Source organism: Sinocyclocheilus anshuiensis, unplaced genomic scaffold, assembly GCF_001515605.1.
Source record: "Sinocyclocheilus anshuiensis isolate Anshui unplaced genomic scaffold, SAMN03320099.WGS_v1.1 scaffold1447, whole genome shotgun sequence".
NCBI lineage: Eukaryota > Metazoa > Chordata > Actinopteri > Cypriniformes > Cyprinidae > Sinocyclocheilus > Sinocyclocheilus anshuiensis.
Window position 1 is genome coordinate 355,078 of NW_015536547.1, and position 7,683 is coordinate 362,760.

The window sequence follows — 7,683 nt, forward strand, 5'->3', positions numbered from 1 at the left end:
GCGTTTCAGAAAGGCGGGGCATAGAGAAGCAACAATAAAGTACATTATGTGGAAAATAATGTTTTTTTTTTTTACCTTAAACCGCATAAACACATTTCATTACACCAAATACACAAAATAATGTTCTTTTTAGCAGCATCATATGACCCCTTTAAACCCTGTCCGGGAAACCACTCCATTGTGTTTTAATTCATACACATTAATTCTGCATTATGAACTTGCACTCTTTTTTTAACATGTTTGTTTTCATCACATTTGTTACTATTTAAATTATCTGGTAAAAATAGTAAATTTCCATGCCCTTTTGTGATTATAGACAGCAGCCTGTGATCTGGACTTTTATTTTGGTGTGGATATATGACGTCATAGGCTGCGACGCGCTCGGCATGTGTTGTGATTCGGCTGAAGGACGGTTTGTGTTTTAAGAATTAGTTTTGTTTAAATCCATAGAAACCGTTCAGTGTAAAGTCACAGAAAAACTCCTGGTGAAGCAACTTAAATCCACGTGACACACTATTATAAAGATGGCGTTTATTAAAGAGGAGAGTGAAGACCTGAAGATTGAAGAAGCATTCAGAGCCAAAAATAATGATACTGAGGAACAAACAGGTTGGTTTTCATTCTCAAAGATGAACTCAATCATCTGATCCTTATTGAAATGTCTAGCTCTACAGACATAGATAATGTACAGAAGTATATTTATACAGAGAATAGTACAGAAGTAACTTAACCCTTGTAAGCTACCCGTTGTTTGGGTTGTAAACTCAGGATAAGGCAATAAAATGTGATTTTGTAACAAAATGTTTTGTTTTTGTTCTTTTAAACAAATGTAATTTTATTCACTGTATTAAAGTTTTTACTCTACATTTGTGCAGTTTTAAGGAGATTTCTATGTTTTATATAAATAAATGATTAAATAATCCTTATAAATAAATTAATATATCTATATACAGACACACACATACATATGTATGCATGTATGTGTATATATATATATATATATATATATATATATAATATACACGCACATACATCTTTTTTTTCAAAATAGTCATTTGTTAAATTTACTTAAAAAAAAAAGATGAGATAACATGGACAATTTGCCATTGTTTAGTGTAAGATTTTTGACATCTTAAAAGTAAAAAAAAACAAAACAAAGAAATATAATTTTAACCAGTAGATGGCTTAAAATGATATGATTGTATTGTCTCATCCTTTCATTCTCTCTCTCTCACTGTGCGTGTGTGTGCATTGTTCTCCGTCTTGGATGTGTCGTGGCGCTTTATTTTTGTGGTGATTGTGCATTTTGGCTTTTTTTATTTGACAAATTATAACAAGACTTTTTAAATTATTTTTTATGTAATTTAATTTTTATTTTTATCTCTTTGTAACTTTAGAAAGTGTTGACAGCATTGCAGAGTCTCATGCCATTTGGATCAAGGGAACTTTTTTTTTTATTTCAGCAAACTTCATTTGGGGTCATAAAGTTCAAGTTATTTTATTTATAAAGCACATTTAAAAACAATCACAAGACTGACAAGTGCTGTACAACAAAATGATCAAAAAGTAACACATTCAAACATCGTCAACTTTTCAGAAGAGATTTAAAAACCGATAGAGATGGAGCAGCTCTGAGGTGCGCTGGAAGGCTGTTCCACAATCTAAGGCCCATCACCGAAATTTCTCTATCTCCTCTGCGTTTCAACCTTGTGCAAGGAACCATAAGTAGGTTTTGATTACCTGATCTTAAATATCTAGTAGGGTTATAAGAATGCAGCAATTCCGATATGTAACACGGGGCAAGATTGTGTAGACATTTGTAAACAAATTTTTAAATTTATCCTAAAATGAACTGGGAGTAGGGCTGTGAATCTTTGGGTAGACAGCGAATCGATTCAATTCATGATTCATAGGTTTTCGATTCGATTCAAGAACGATTTTTGCAAATTCGGAACGATTCGATTAACGATTTGATTCTGCATTCTTTAAGTGCATTCACAGGATTCTTTAAATGCTTCCCCTAAATTCTTTAAATGCTTAGTCGGGGGGCAAATTACACAGCAACCTTTATGGTTACAGAACCATAGGTTAGAGAAAAAACCCACTTTTGTCCATTGTTAGATGCTAGTTTAATGATGCTATGGCATGACATGGCATATGTAGAAATGTATGTAAGCCAAGATTTTAAGAAAGAGCATTCAAATTTATGAATAGGCTAACATTTTGTCACACCATTTTATATACTACAAACAATTATATAAATTTTCTGCACAGAATAAGGTAGAAAATATACTTTATAGTTTCTGTACTGTAATAAATTGTCAATTAGCACGGCATCATTCATAAATTATTTATTTATTGTGTTTATTGTCTTAAAGTTTCAGTTCATTCTGCTTTTTATACAGCTGCAGATATAGCCTGGCATGTCTTAATTCTATGAGCACGAGATCACTTATCTTTCAGTGCAAAAATATGCACTGAGATTAATTAAACCTTAATTAACTCATTTTCATAAAATAAAATGCTATAGTATTAAACTTTTCCTCTCCATCGGCGAATGATGATTATGAAAGAAAACGCCCAAAGTCTGTTTGCTATAGCAACAAACGCTACTTTCATGCATCTGATTCAGCATGTGAAGGATCACGATTCATTCGATTCTTAGCGATTACTGTCCGAAATCGGCGATTCACGATTCAAAATCCATGTTTCAAGATCGATGCATTGCATCATCAGGGTTTGTAATCGATGCATCGAGAAAACCAGTGAATCGTTACACCCCTAATTGGGAGCCAGTGAAGAGCTCGCAAAAAAGGGGTGGCGGGGTCGTATTTGCGGCCTTTCTTAAAGGGGTAGTTCACCCAAAAATGAAAATTAGCCCATTATTTACTCACCCTCAAGCCATCCTCTGTGTATATGGCTTCCTTCTTTCAGATGAATCCAATCGGAGTTGCGGGTGTTGCAGTTCATCAGTCCAAAATAAGTGAAATGAAGTGCATCCATCCATAATAAAAAGTGTCTCACATGGATCTGGGGGGGGGAACAAAGGCCTCCTGTAGCGAATCGATGCGTTTTTGTAAGAAAAATATCCATATTCAAAATGTAATAATCACTTTAATCTTATTCTTATTAATCGAATTAATAAGAATCTAATTAATCTTATTAATCTAATTAGACTGAATCAGTTTAAATAAAAATGAGTGAAAAGTGTCAATTTGCGGCATTAAACAGATTTGTACACGTCAAAGTAGACATTCATGGGCAGCCAATGAAAACCATAGGCTGCCATTATGCAAATTACCAAAATATCAAGGAAAATTTTAATTCCCAATTCATGACCCCTTTAATCCCAGGACACACCAAGCTGATGTTTAAGAACTAGTGGCGACAAAAGTTCACTGTGTTGTTGCGTCGGCTGCATCTCGGCCAAAAAGCTGCATTTGAATGCACCAAAAGGACTAAAGGCGATTGTGAACTGTGTGTGCTTGTAAGTAGGGATGCACCGATACCGATACTGGTATCGGTATCGGGCCCGATACTGAGCTCCTGTACTCGTACTCGTAAAAATGCCCCGATACCAAACGCCAATACCACACAGAATGTGATAAGCGCCATATTCAGACAAAGAAACACCAACAACAGAACAACAGACAGCAGACAGCAGAATGGAGTTATTCGAGATTAAGGATGTCTACGAAGTATATGTATGCAATTAATATAATATTAAACATTCAGTATTAACGCCTGTATGTGCGCGAGCTGATTAACAAAGCACGCTTTCACACGCATCATTTGGATTAAAACTTAATCGTAAAAATAAAACCATTCATAGGGGCATTCACTATAAACATCATTTATTTTCAACCTTAGGCATACACGACTTTCTGGCAAAAGTGAAACTAACAGCCTGTGTGAAATGCGCTAGGCTGTACTACTGTCCTCTCATTCTGCACCAGGAAAAAGTGGTATCGGTGCATCCCTACTTGTAAGTAAATATCTGTCTGTATCAGTAGTCTATTTTCGTCATTAAAAAAGGGAAACCGAAACTAGGACTGTAGACATACAAACCGTAAACAAAGCAACGCTTGCTTACCATTTGAATATCAATCACGCTAATCTATTTCTTAATTTGAAATCAGCTCATGTTTTCATTAAAATATTCATGCATTCGAAAGCTCAGGTATGGTGACATAAAATAAGAACAGCCTTCTCTCTGTACTGTCTTGACTTCCTTATATAAATAAGCCACAGAAGTCTAGGGATTCTGTTCTCTGGAACAGTGAAACAGAACTGAAACTTTCTGGTCCTATTCGGAGGAAGAAGAATGAAGCATAAGCTGAAAAGAACACTTTTGTTGCCTACAGTTAAGCATGGTGGTGGCTTGGTGATGCTCTGGGGCTGCTTTGCATCCACTGACACTGGAAATGTGCAGCATGTGGAAGGCAAGATGGATTCACTGAAGTATCAGGAAATCATAGAAGACATCTTGCCGTCTGTGAGGAAGCTGAAGCTTGGGCGTCACTGGACCTTCCAACACGACAATGATACCAAGCATATTTCAAATTCCACCAACGCTTGGTTGCAGAAGAAATCCTGGGAGATTCAACAGTGGCCATCACAGTCACCTGACTTGAACCCGATAGAAAATCTCTGGTGGGATTTGAAGAAGGCTGTTAAAGCACGAAAACCCAAGAACATTACTGAACTGGAGGCCATTGCTCATGAGTAATGAGATTATATTTCTCAGGAACGCTGCCAGAAGCTGGTGTCTGGCTACGCATCTTGTTTGCAGCAGGCATAACAGCAAAAGGGTGCTCTACTAACAGGGCTCCCGTGGCTCATTAAAAAGTCTTAAATTTAGTTGGATCAAATTTAAGGTCATAAAAAGTCTTAAATTGTACAAGAAAGTCTTAATTAGGATTTCAAGAGGTCTTAAAATTGGGTACGGAAAGACCAGAATTGCTATATTTCTTATGTGACGATTAAACTTCAAAGGGCTTTGATCTCATTAAATAAACATGAGTGCTGCCGTTTTTAGTATATTTCAACATAAACACACATCGCTAGACAGGTAATGAACACATCTAATTATCATTTATAATTAATATTCGGCTGAAATGCTGTAAGAACATATAACAGAACGATGTGTTTAAAGAGAATAAAAAATTATATAAAAAAGAGATCAGTCCTGTCTGTTGTTTATTAATTCCAGTGATGACGTTCTACTATGTTGTCCGTTGACGTTGTACATAATCATGTCGCTGGAATTCGAGTGATCACTGTCCCAACGTGCAGTGAGTCAGGGAACTTACCAGTGACCGAATTCGTGTACACGATCTACTGATTCATGAGCTCGGGAGACCAGTGACCGAATTCGCGTACACGATCTACTGATTCATGAGCTCGGGAGCTGATTGAGACGCACCCATTGTTTTCTATGAGCGTACACACAACGGTGGTGCCATTCGGCATCTATCAGCGGTGCCTAGCAACGACTCAAAACAATAGCTGCGTCCCAAATGACGCACTATACACTATGCACTTATACACTATGTACTCAACCATGCAGAGTATGAATTATAAGGTTATTCTGTCATTCATAATCAGTCTGATAGCCCCTCCCCTTTGCTACGTAATTAAAGTGCGACAGTTGAGTGCATGAAGTGTCCAACATTCCACACTTCGTTTTTTTTGGTTATTTAAGTGCATCATCCGGGTATTTAAAGTGCACTTTTTCTTTTTGGAATTTTCAGTGTGATTGCACTATTTATACTACAAAATGTCATAGAATAGTGCACAAGTACGCGATTTGGGACGCACCTAATGTAAAGACGTGGCGCGACACAACACTGTGCTTCTCGTCCGTTATGTGACCGGCTTCAAAGTCCGGTGCTGCCTTGCTTTGTTTACTGCAGTTACCGGGGAAACAGTTATAGGTCTGCAGTTCTGAAAGTGCCACCTGCTGGCAGAGAATGAATGTGAGTTTTCAATAAGGCTGTTGTATCCGGAGACTGCAGTTTCAAGACCGCATTTCTAGGAACTTCGTTTTTTTTTTTATTATTTTACTTAATTTTTGTTGTTTTTGTATGTACAGTATCTCACAAAAGTGAGTACACCCCTCACTTTTCAGCAACCATTTTAGTATATCTTCTCGAGGGACAATACTATAGAAATTAAATTTGGATATATTTTAGAGTAGTCAATGTGCTGCTTGTATAGCAGTACAGATTTACTGTCCTCTGAAAATAACTCAACATACAGCCATTATTGTCAAAATAGCTGGCAACAAAAGTGAGTACACCCTAAGTGAAAAAAGCTGTATGTCGTTTAACCATGCAAAGCCACATGTCCTATTTCTCATGTTCATGTTTTTGTCTGCTTGACAGGACCATACAAATTTGTGTATCTTGTATTAGAGCAGTTAAAATTTGGTAACTTTGAGTACAATTCTCTCATACTGACCACTGGATATTCAACATGGCACCTCGTGGCAAAGAACTCTCTGAGGATTTGAGAATTAGAATTGTTGCTCTCCACAAAGATGGCCTAGGCTATAAGAAGATCTGTAACACCCTTAAACTGAGTTGCAGTACAGTGGCCAGGGTCATACAGAGGTTTTCTAAGACAAGTTCCACTCAGAACAGGCCTCACAAGGGTCGAACCAAGAAGTTGAGTCCTTGTGCTGTGCGTCAGGTACAGACGATGGCAAACTGAGTTGCAGTACAGTGGCCAGGGTCATACAGAGGTTTTCTAAGACGAGTTCCACTCGGAACAGGCCTCGCAAGGGTCGATCAAAGAAGTTGAGTCCTCGTGCTGTGCATCAGGTACAGAAGCTGGCTTCAAAAAACAGACTTATGAGTGCTGCCAGCATTGCTTTAGAGGTTGCAGAAGCGGGAGGTCAGCTTGTCAGTGCTCAAAACATACGCCGCACACTGCAACAAGTCAGCTTGCATGGCCGTCGCCCCAGAAGGAAGCCTCTTCTAAAGCTGGCTCACAAGAAAGCCCGCAAACAGTTTGCTGAAGACAACCTGTCCAAGAGCATGAATTACTGGAACCATGTCCTGTGGTCTGATGAGACTAAGATAAACATGTTTGGCTCAGATGGTGTCCAGCATGTGTGGCGACGCCCTGGTGAGGAGTACCAAGGAAATTGTGTCTTGCCTACAGTCAAGCATGGTGGTGGTAGCATCATGGTCTGGGGCTGCATGAGTGCTGCTGGTACTGGGGAGCTGCGGTTCATTGAGGGGAAACATGGATTCCAGCTTGTACGGTGACATTCTGAAGCAGAACATGATGCCCTCCCTAAAGAAACTGGGCCGAACGGCAGTTTTCCAACATGATAATGACCCCAAACACACCGCCAAGATGACAACTGCCTTGCTGAGAAAGCTAAAGGTGAAGCTAATGGAGTGGCCAAGTATGTCTCCAAACCTGAACCCTATTGAGCACCTGTGGGGCATCCTCAAGCGGAAGGTGGAGAAGCGCCATGTGTCTAACATCCAGCAGCTCCGTGATGTCATTATGGAGGAGTGGAAGAGGATCCCAGCAACAACCTGTGCAGCTCTGGTGAATTCCATGCCCAGGAGGATTAAGGCAGTGCTAGATAACAATGGTGCTCACACAAAATATTGACACTTTGGACACAGTTTTGACATATTCACTTAGGGTGTACTCACTTTTGTT

General features: G+C 38.6%; 1 protein-coding gene across 1 annotated transcript in view; it reads left to right on the top strand.

Moving 5' to 3' along the window:
- The first annotated feature begins 585 nt into the window (after positions 1-585).
- The window catches only part of LOC107698798 (gastrula zinc finger protein XlCGF57.1-like), a 12,550-nt gene continuing 5,452 nt past the window's right edge, over positions 586-7,683 (top strand). The window contains exon 1 of the mRNA XM_016499904.1: positions 586-609. The gene's annotated coding sequence lies outside the window, so the exon portion shown is untranslated. The remainder of the gene's footprint in view (positions 610-7,683) is intronic.